Raw genomic sequence first — 11503 nt, forward strand, 5'->3', positions numbered from 1 at the left:
TTTTTTTGGGTGAAAGGTGACTTAATTTTTTTTTATTAAAAAAACATAACAATTTTATATTTTTCCCCTACACCTTCGGAATTTGACCTATTTTTTTATCAAAACTTAAATTTTGGGCAACATGTTCTAAAATCCCAAAGCTGGGATCAGAAAACGGAAAGCTGCTTTGGAAACCTTGAGATTTTAATATTAATGTATGCATCTATAAATCCTTAAATATTAAAATAAATTATGAAAATGCCAATTATTTTGAAACTTAACGTTTATACATTGTACATGTAAAAATGTGTTCATAAATTAGCATTTGATAATTTCTGAAAACTTTTTATTTAGAAAAAATCTTTAATTTTACTTTATGATCACATTCCATGATTTGCAAATTTTTGGCGTTTTTTTTTCCTCCTCCACATTAATAAAGTTGACAGCTTTGCTGTATGCTTTGAAAATATTTTTATACTTTTTATTGAGGTTTTTAATACAGCAACTGCAACAACAACAATAAAAACAACGAAAATTGTGAAAAAAAAACTCCCTTGTTAAGTTTTTCTGTTTGTTTAGTATTGATGTTGTTGTTATTGTTGTTTTTGTTCGTTCGTATTATGTTTTCAGTTTGTTCAAATGTATACGAGAGTTGGTTGTTCGTTGTTTCCACTGAAATGTATGTTAAATATAAGAAAACAATAACAACATGTAAAAACTGGAAAAATAAAAACAAATTTTATGAAAGCCCTCCTTTTACACTTCTTTTCTTTGTTGTTGTTGTTATTTATAGTGTTTTGATTTTATGAGTGAGTAAGAGAGTGCTGCTGTTGTTGTTTGCTAAAGTGTGGTAAAGAGTAAAGGGAAATTACGAATTTTACTCAATAAGCTAGAGAAAGAGAGAGAGGGGTTCGTTTGTTGTGTTTTTTTTTGGGTTGAAATTTATTGAAATCATTAGGGGGAGATCGTTAAGAAAATATTTTGTAGGTTTTTGTGTGGTATGGTGTTTTTGTTGTTTGTTTTGTTTTTGTATATTTGTTGTTGTATGTAGATTTTTGCGACCTGGTAGAGTAGATATGGAATATGAACATGTGTTTGATGGATGTTGGCTGTATCTACGTTGTTGTTAAGACGAATGTAATGTAGTGGGAAGTAAGAAAAGAAGGGAGGATAAGGATACCTTTTTTTGTTGTTGATTATATCCGTTATGTTGAGTTTTTTGTTGTGTTTAATTTTCGCCTTTAGATCAATCCAGAAGTTTGCACTTTCTGTTGAGTGTTTGACAATTATTTTTGGAGTTTGAGAAAATTTCAATGTATAGACTGAGTTACATGCATACTTATGTACATAAATATACCTATAGAATTTCACAATATTGCTAAATTTGTTTAGAAATTTGAGTTTTTAAATGATGTTATTTTTTAAAGATTTGATTGATTTATTATTAAAATACATATAAGAAGGAGAATAATCCAAACCACTCTAATAAGGGTGCTTTGGTAACTACGATCTATTTAGAACTGATAGGGAGGTACCAAGATCCTGTCATTTATTTGATCTCGTTTCGATTGAAAATCATTAGCTAATTGTGAAATAGGTTGCTAGATACCTAAGAAGTTGTTCCTTTAAAAGTGAAAAATACATGCTAATTATGTAAAATTGTGAAATAATTTTTCAATCTCATTTATTTGCTCGATTGTTGAGTACCTATTTTGAATTTATAATTTATTTAATTGATTTTTTTCTAGAAGATTTCAACCCAAATATTATAAAATTACCAAAAAATTAATTTGTAAAAAAATTTAAAAAGGTACCTTTTGTTCTGCAGCTCCTCAAATACAGTCAAAATCGGTACAACGAATGATATAAGGACAGGTCCTTTCGTTAAACTTAAACAATTCATTATATCGATCAACGAAAAAAAAAACATTTTATTCGGTAGCTTGTAAATGATTGGAGAACTTTTCCAAATATTCCATATGTAGCCCAAAATTTTAAATAATTTTTTTTTTTTTAGTATTTTACTTGTATAGTTTTATTTATATAAATTAACTGAAAAACAAACAACATACATAATTAATTATATTCTGAAAAAAGGCAACAAAATTTAAAATATTCACTATTTCGCTACTGTTAAAACAATGGAAACTTTTAAACTTCTGCAAGAAAATAGTGTAAAACGAAAATAATATTTAAAATAACGATGTAAAAAGCATCCTGTTTACAGTTATTTTATTTTTAAATTCTTGTAATTTTCCTCAATTTCTTTTTCTAAGTTTTTCGCATAATTGCTTTTTTTCAAAGTTAACGAAAATGGCTAAAGTTAAGATTTGTGAAGACTTAAAAAATAAAATAATTAACGATTTTAAAGCTGGTTTAAAACCAAAAAGTATCTGTGACAAATATTCAATAAATAAATTAGCAGTTTCAAAAATTATAACAAAAATTTCGTGAGACCGGTTCTGTAAAAACTCAACATTTAGATGGAATACCTCGTAAGACTACTCCTAGACAAGATAATTTAATAGCGAAAGAGTTCAAGAAATTCCCAAAAATAAGTCCTCGAGAGGTTGTTAATAGCCTAAAATTAGAAATAAGTACCCGAACAGTTAGTCGCAGGGCAAATGAGGCTGGTCTTGGTTGCTATCGTCCTGTGAAAAAACCACTCATTTCTAAAAAGAACCGTTCTGCTGGTCTACAATTTGCCAGGGATCATTTAAACTGGTTGATACAGAAATGGAATACTATCCACTTTTCCGACGAATCCAAATACAATTTAAGAGGCAGTGATGGGAGAACATTTGTAAGACGACCAAAGGGAAAAAGATTAGATGCAAAGTACACAAATAAGACTGTAAAGTTTGGCGGTGGCAATATTATGGTATGGGGATGTTTTTCAGGGCAAGGTATGGACCCAATTCATATTATAAAAGATACCATGACAGGTATAGGATACATAACCATATTAAACGATGTTATGTATCCATAGGCTGAGGAAAATATGCCCTTAGTTTGGAGATTCCAACACGACAACGACCCGAAACACACCTCTAGGGTTGTAACCGAGTGGTTACAATCCAACGAGGTACGTGTTTTGAAGTGGCCTGCCCAATCGCCAGATCTCAATCCCATAGAAAATCTATGGGAAATTGTAAATCGTAAAATAAGGACCCAAAATTACACCAGGAAGGAAGATTTATCGGAGGCGGTTATAAGGGAATGGCAAAATTTTTCTCTTTAATTGGTTCAATGCATCGTTGATGTGTATCAGTTATAAAAAATAAGGGATACCCAACAAAATATTGAGTTATTGCAAAGTTTAGACCATATTTGTTAAAATAATATCTAAAATAAAATTCTAAATAAAATAAAAACAACTTGCTAACAGTAATCTCGTTCCTATAAAAAGTTACACGCATCTAAAATTGGAAAATGTTTTTCTTTTTTACAAAAAAAGTCCCTATATTTTTTCTTTTATAGAAAAAAATTTTCTTCGGTACTATATAAAATTTGTATACCTATGATCCGAAAAGTGAACTTAATGCAAAAGCGTGTAAAGTAAAATTTAGCTCCCTTGAGCGGACATAACACCTCCCAGACCTATACCAACAATTTTTAAAAAAAATTTTGGTTTGAGTAAAAAATTTTAAAAACGCAAAGCACCGATCCTCGAAATATCTCCAATAGTTCCCAAGATACCGAAATATTTCCAGAAAAAAACGTTTCTAAACCCATTTCAACAACGAGAAATGGGTCTAGTGGGCTGCCCCTCAAAATTCACCAAAAATTCAGTTCTTATCCGAATGTGATCTATTTTAGTTCCAGAGAAATTTATGTTGACAAATTAATTTTTAAAAATTTTTGGCCGATTTTTATTGGATTTAATCTGTAAGTTAGAAACTGTTAGTACAGATATCAAATCAATGAAAGAACTCTTGTAAGTTTCAAAGTATATTTTTAAATTATTCACTTTTAAATGACCACCACTTTAAAAGGTTAAGGATTAGTAAACTAAGATTTCGGATTCACAGGTTTTTTTTCTATGGTCTACAGATATGTGTCATTGGTTTGTTTTATTCCGAAACCCCAAAGAAATACAAGCCATCTGAATTCAGTTTCATTTTCACCAATTTTACATACCAATCATTTCTATAACAATCATTTTCAGTAACACCTCACAAATTTACACATTTCTCTCCATCCTTTCTTCTCATTTAATAAACGGAAACAGTCGTTAATTATTATCAAATTAATTGGACTGAGAAAATCGATTCGTCAAGAAAGAAAAAAATACCAACTTGCCTAATGATGTAATGAAAATCTTTTACAAAAGAAAACCAAAATCAGCAACAAGAAACTTCTTACAACAAAACATAGATACCAGCAGCCCACTCCAAGACCAATAACCCAACAAAAGGATCTGTATACCAACTTTTAATAAAAACAAAAAAAAACAGCTAACAAAAGAAATAAACTTTAGACAACCCAACAACAGCAGCGAACAAAAATTCATTCTAACTCCCAAACTGAAAAGAAAACAAAAACAACCCTCGCAAAAATCTAAAAAAAAAACTTTTTCGAAAACCAATTTTCAGTATACATACAGAAAATTCTTATAATATATATAGATATTTTGGACACAACTGTACATATAAAAAACAATTTTCATCATTATGCTTTCGAAATACGAAAATGCGTCTGTCCGTCCGGCCTGTGTTTAAATAATTGTGAAAACTACAACAACTACAACAAGAAGAAAACAGAAACATCAGCCAAATGAAGTTGCAAAATCCACACAAACAAACAAACACACCAGATACTACAAACATTTACAAAGAGCGAGGAAGAGAATGAGAGGAAAAACGCACGCAAATAAACGAACAAGAAAAAAAGGATCCCAGCAGCAGCAAAAAATAAAATGTACCCCTGCTTTAACACCAAACCACACACACACTTCTACATACAAACACAAAACAGCAAAAATATCGAATTTACACGAACCAACAACACAAATTTTATGTAGCAGCAGCAGCACCAATAACAAATTCAACTCAATCACTCGCTCAGTTACTCACTCACACTAAAACAGGGAGAAAAACCACCATATGCTGCGCAAAAACTGCAAAATGATCCTTTTATTATCCCTTCGTATAGTAAATATAAAAACAATAACCAAAAAAAGGGCTTTACACATACAATGGCATTTAGTATCTGTGTGTGTGTTTGTGTATCTGTGTTTAGGTGAGCTTATGAGTTGGTATGTGTTGTTGTATGTGCATAGATATACTCAATGGTATTATCCTTAACAACGACAACTACGATTAAAACATAAAGTATGACTGACGATGTTGATGTTGTTATTATTATTATTACTGTTGTTGTTGTTGCTGTTGAACTGTTAAAACTACCCTTATTTAGTCCTTACACAGGAACAACAACAACATCATCATCATCAAAGTATGCATTATCCAAGCAAACAACATTAAATATATAGATACAAACATACCTCATGCATACATATTTACAACTTCTACTGCTTTTAATATTTAAACTATGAACAGCCAGAGACAATATGGACATTTCCTTTTTTCCCAGTCTTATCCCTATTTAGAGCTTAATAATAATTGCAACGAATATGATAGATAAAACTGTTTAATGACGTTAAGGATCAATAATATTGAAAACTGGACAAAATTAAAATTTTAATTAAACAAGTAAGAAAGCCAAATTATACTTCAAAATACAAATTTTAAATATTTTTAGATAAACAAAATAATTTTTTTTTTAAATTTTTTGTAAAAAAAATTTTTTCGAATTGTTATTTAAAATTTTTTAAATTTTAAAATCTTTTTTTTTAAATTTTAAAAAAAATTTTTTGATTTTATAAATTTTTTTTGATGAAAAAAAAAATTAAGTTTAAAATTTTTTTCCGATTTTGACCCATTTTAGGTGCAACTTACTATGGTAGAACGAGTGAGGTTGCAAAAATCAATAATTTCATGTGCCCCTAAAAATACTGAATAAACCTCTTTTACAGTAAATTGTCCAACGATTTAAAATATGCTACTCTTATTACAATAAGATTTTTGGTTCAGAAGATATAGCCCTTCAAAGTTGATTGATTTTCAGTATTCAAAAAAATAGACCATTTTTAGGTAATTTGGTCCGCTTTCAGATACAATATATCGAAAACTATGTAACGAATCGTCATTATTTTTGATTCTATTGATAGATAATTTATTAAGAAATGAATAAACAAAAATTTTACAGTTTGCTTTGTATTTGTCCAGCTAAACCGATATTTACCAACTATACATTTTTTCAATATTTCTCAACTTTGAAGGAAAATAAAAATAAATCTGTCAATTTCTATATTTGCCATATTTTCAAAATAAGTTCTTTGATTATCCTTTACCAAATGAAAAAATTTCCAGCTGCCCGTTCCTGTCCCAATTTTTTGTTAGAGGTAAAATTTTGAAAAAAGACATGGTTACAAAAATGACATATGCCGTGAAAAACCAACCAATAAAATTTTTTTCAAAAAATTTTTTTTTTATCTTTTCTGGAATAATTTTAAATCATAAAAGCTTTAAAAAGAAACATAAAAAATTAAAAAATATTTTATTCTACTTCCCATAAAATTGATTTTTCCACAAATTTCAATTTTGCTAAGGCATAGAACCATTTTCAAACACTCATTTCATAGGCTGATCAATTATCTATCATTTGGATTAGAGTTATGATTTTTGCAACGATAAAAATCAAATGACTGTGCGTCGTTGCAAAGGTCTTTGAAATATCTATCATTAGATATCCATATTGTCTATATTAATGACTTAGTAAAATAGGTCAAAAATCGAGGTTGTCCTGGTTTTTTCCTTATATCTCAGCCATTTGTGGACCGATTTTGCTGATTTTAAATAGGAAACTTCTCGAAAGCATGTCTGACAGAAATTTGATTTCAACAGACGGACATGGCTTAATCGACTCTGCTATATATAAGGGTCCAGAATATATATACTTTATAGGGTCGGAAAATTATATTGTGGAAATTACAAACGGAATGACAAACTTTTATTTTGATTTTGTCGTGTTGAGTGTGACAACAAATTTATGGAGTAATTCTCCAATTCATGGTCTTCAAACTTTTTGACTGGCCTTGGGGATCTTTGTGTAAAAATCACCACTTCTGAAACAAACAAACCATCTCTCGCACGTTGAAACCTATGGAACACATTCACCATAAACTTTGAAGAGCAATCGCATTGTTGGCACAAAATTTGAATTTTTGAAGAAAATAATGTTCAATTCACTTATAAGTGAGATTAAATGAGAACGCTACCAAACATCCAAATTTACTTTGGATTCGCGAAACTTCTAAGCGACAGTTTTATTGCAAAATTGTTTTCAGCGATGAGGCTTGTTTTGGCTTAACGGGTTTGTTAATAAACAAAATTGCCGTATCTATTACATCCAGGAAAATGCACCGTTTGGTGAGGTTTATACGCAATGCAGCAATGCTCGAAAAACCAGAACAGCCGCGGTTGTCATATGCCCGAAATCATTTCCAAATTTTTAAATGCCATCATGTATTGATCTTTCGAATAAAGAAACTTTTTTGATTAAAATTTCCTTTTTTGTGTTATTTTATACCCTTCACCTTCGTGAAGGGTATATATAAGTTTGTCATTCCGTTTGTAATTTCTACATTTTTCATTTCCGACCCTATAAAGTATATATATTCTGGATCCTTAATGATAGCGGAGTCGATTAAGCCATGTCCGTCTGTCTGTCTGTTGAAATCAATTTTCTGAAGACCCCAGATATCTTCGGGATCCAAATCTTCAATAATTCTGTCAGACATGCTTTCGAGAATTTTGCTATTTAAAATCAGCAAAATCGGTCTACAAATGGCTGAGATATGAGGAAAAAATCAAGACAACCTCGATTTTTGACCTATTTGACCTATATCTGGATTACTAAGACATTAGTATAGACAATATGGATATCTAATGATAGATATCTCAAAGACATTTGCAACGACGTATATAAGACCATAGTAAGTTGGACCTAAAATGGGTCAAAATCGGAAAAACCAAAAAAAAAATTGAAAAAACAAAAAAAAAAAAATTTAAATTTAAAAAAAAAAATTTAAAATTTAAAAAAAACATTTTTAAAATTTAAAAAAAAAAATTAAAAAATTTAAAATAACAATCGAAAATTTTTTTTTACAAAAAATGAAAAAAACAACTGGAAAAAAAATTAAATTTTGTTTATCTAGGGTATAAAGATTCGGCACAGCCGAATATAGCACTCTTACTTGTTTACAATTTAAAGTTTTATCGGCTTAAAAAAAAACACGCTATTAGGTTGACCCGTATTTTGCACTCAAATGCTGAAAATTTGAGCAGAATTCATTTAAAATTAAATTAGTTCTCGAACTGTTAGCAGCGGGATAAACGAGTTTGGTCTTGGTTGCTATAGCCCCGTGATAAGATATCGGAAGGGGAAAAGACTGTACCCAAAGTGCACAAATAGAACAGTCAATGGGTCCAATTGATATTATAAAAGATTCTAATACTGGAATTGATACAGATCCGATTTTAAAGATGTTTTGTATTCATATGCTGAGGAAAATATGCCTCTAGTTTGAAGATTCCACCACGACAATCCATTGAGGTACGTGTTTTGAAATGGCCTGCCCAATTGCCAGATCTAAATTCCATAGAAAACCAATCGGAAATTGTAGATCGCAAGATACGGACTCAAAATTATACTACGAATGAAGCTTTATCAGGTGCGGTTATAAGGGAATGGCAAAATATTTCAAAGAAGACAATTGAATCTTTAATAGTCTCGACGCTGTAAAGTGTACATTTTTGTCCATTTCCACAATTTTCAGTTATAGATCATTATAGATAGGGGAGTCGATCTAGAAATGTTCATCTGTTTGGCGTGCTGGTTGAAATAGGTTTATCGACCCCACAAAAAAAAATTAATTTAAGAAGCTCCCGATAACATATACACCTAGTAGGAAAAGCACAAATACTTTTTGAAAGAAGGTTGGTATCTAAAGAGTATCATTATGTTGTCACTCAGAACAAGTTATCGAACTTGAATAAAAATATTCTATTCGGTCGAACTGATTCTGTTTTATATATATTTGTTGTACAGGACCACCTTCCTTTTCATATGTGGTCCTGCATATTCTATATGGGTAGTTGGGTCCATCCGATATTAATCGAAAATATTTGCTTGTACGAGTAGACCACACAGATATAGTTATGTATGTTCAGAATTCATCTGATCGTAGAAGGGTCATCCAAAAAAGGGTCATCTCCAAAGAAATCATAAGTAGAGGATCTATCAGAAGCTAGCTTTGAAAGGCAGTCAGTTTGGCAACTGACTCAAAATACACTTACAGTTCTAGCGATCTTCTCTTATAGTACATTTTGTATTAAATTTGAATCTTAAAATTGTTTTTATTTATGATATAATTTTGTGATATCTATTTTGTATGTCTATTATAATATTTTTATTTAAATACCAGCCAATTACCAACTATTTATGCATGTTAACCTTCATTTTTGCATAATGGCTTAAATAGTTAACAACAATAATATAATTCGGATAATCAACATAATAAATGTATAACTTACATTACTTACAGTTCTAGGTAAAAATCGATATTTATGATTCAGACCAAAATCTGCTGCTAGAGTAAGTTCTTCACTTTTGTACACAAGACTTTTTCAGTCTAAATAAATCTAAAAAAAGTTCGTGGCGTTGCAATTGATTTTGTTGTCATTTGTTTTAATTTTATGTTGAGTACGTGAGTTTACTGAAAAAAAATACCGCGTTCATAGAATTAAAAATGAACTTGGGAAAAAATACTAAACACAACAGTCAGTCAGTCAGTGTACAAAAATACTTAACTTAATGTACAATTTAGTATTTATTTATTTATGTACGTACGTACCTAACTATGTATATGAGTTGTAAGGTTGTGGTTGTTTCTGTTGTTGGTGTGTAGTTAGTCGCTTTTAAGGTTTATTTTTTTCATTTTGCATTTTATATTTTTGAAATGAGAATAAATAGTGAACTGAACTTCAATATCTCACAAACGCATATAATTTTAAAAGTAAAAACTCTCTGTACAGTTCGTTCGTTCGTACATACATACATATGAACATTTATGCGGTGTGTGATAATGACGTTGTTCACCACTTTTCATATCGGGTCGGATGGAAGTTCGGTCGGTTGGTCCCAGCTACATGCATACATATATTTTGGGGTTCGTTTATTCGTATATTTGTGTTGTTGCTGTTGTTGAACACTTTTTTCTATATGATATTTTCATAAGTCTACGACCCTCTTATATGTTTCGTTCTCTCCTTGTGCCAATAGGTTTGGACAAAAAACAAACAGTAAAAAAAGAAGCGGAGCAACAAAAAAAAGCTACCACTTTAATGTTTAAAAGCAAATGTTTTACCTACGGCTCATGCGCCCTTAAACTTCTCATGTACACTGACACACTCACGCTCTCTAGACTGACGTGATATGCAAGCTAAATTTGAGGTATGAGGTCCCCTTTACAGCAATTTTCCACCGTTTGTTTTTGGTTTTGTTTCTACGAGGTCCAACTGGAAATTCCATTTGAATTCTGAGAGGTGACTCAGCTATTTTCTCATAACCTTAGACTTAAATGTGTCTATGTAAGAGTTTTGTGTGAATCCGAGTAATGATTTCGTTTTTAAAACTACTTAACACATTTTGCTGCCAATTTGCCATATGAATCGATCGATTTACAGATCAGGAGCACATGCTTGGAAAGTTTCATAATTTCAGAGACTCGTAAACTTTTGAAACTTTCCACCTGCACGAGCATCAGTGGTGGACAATCTTATCCTACACAAACGGTATATGCCCCCTCGTTCACAGACAAACCAACAGTCATCTCCAGGAGTAAAGGAGAATGTTGTACCAGAGATGCGTCATATTGCCGCTACTCTTCTACATTGTTATAGACGCTATAATGTCAGGAGTATCCCAAAACCACTGAGGATTATCCTTGGGTTTACAGGGACCTCGACTATACAGACTATACATATGCTCACAGACACTCCGAGTTATCCACAAAGTTGGATGTTGTGAAAAAGTTTGCAGCAGTTGTCGGACTGTCCATAAACATACCAAAGGCAAACGTTTTGCGAATTAATATCGGAGAAATGCCAATTGACATTGTAAATTCATTTTGCTTCTGGGCAGTGTGGAGGTTCAGCCGATGATATAAGATTCCGTATAAATAGGAGTCTTGGCTCGCCTTCATCTCCTTTGAAAAAAAAGTCAACAGGAGTACAAAAATCTGAATATTCAATGCGAGCATTAAACGCGAAACTTGGAACACATCAAGATTAATTATTGTTTGAGAAAAATCATCCACGTCTTTTTGTCAGATACGATTTTCAACGATACTCTTTGGGCTGTTACAAATCAAGAACCTGTCATTGCGGAAGTCATGAAC

The sequence above is a fragment of the Calliphora vicina genome, chromosome 5 (genome assembly GCF_958450345.1).
Source record: "Calliphora vicina chromosome 5, idCalVici1.1, whole genome shotgun sequence".
In the NCBI taxonomy this organism is placed as follows: Eukaryota; Metazoa; Arthropoda; class Insecta; order Diptera; family Calliphoridae; genus Calliphora; species Calliphora vicina.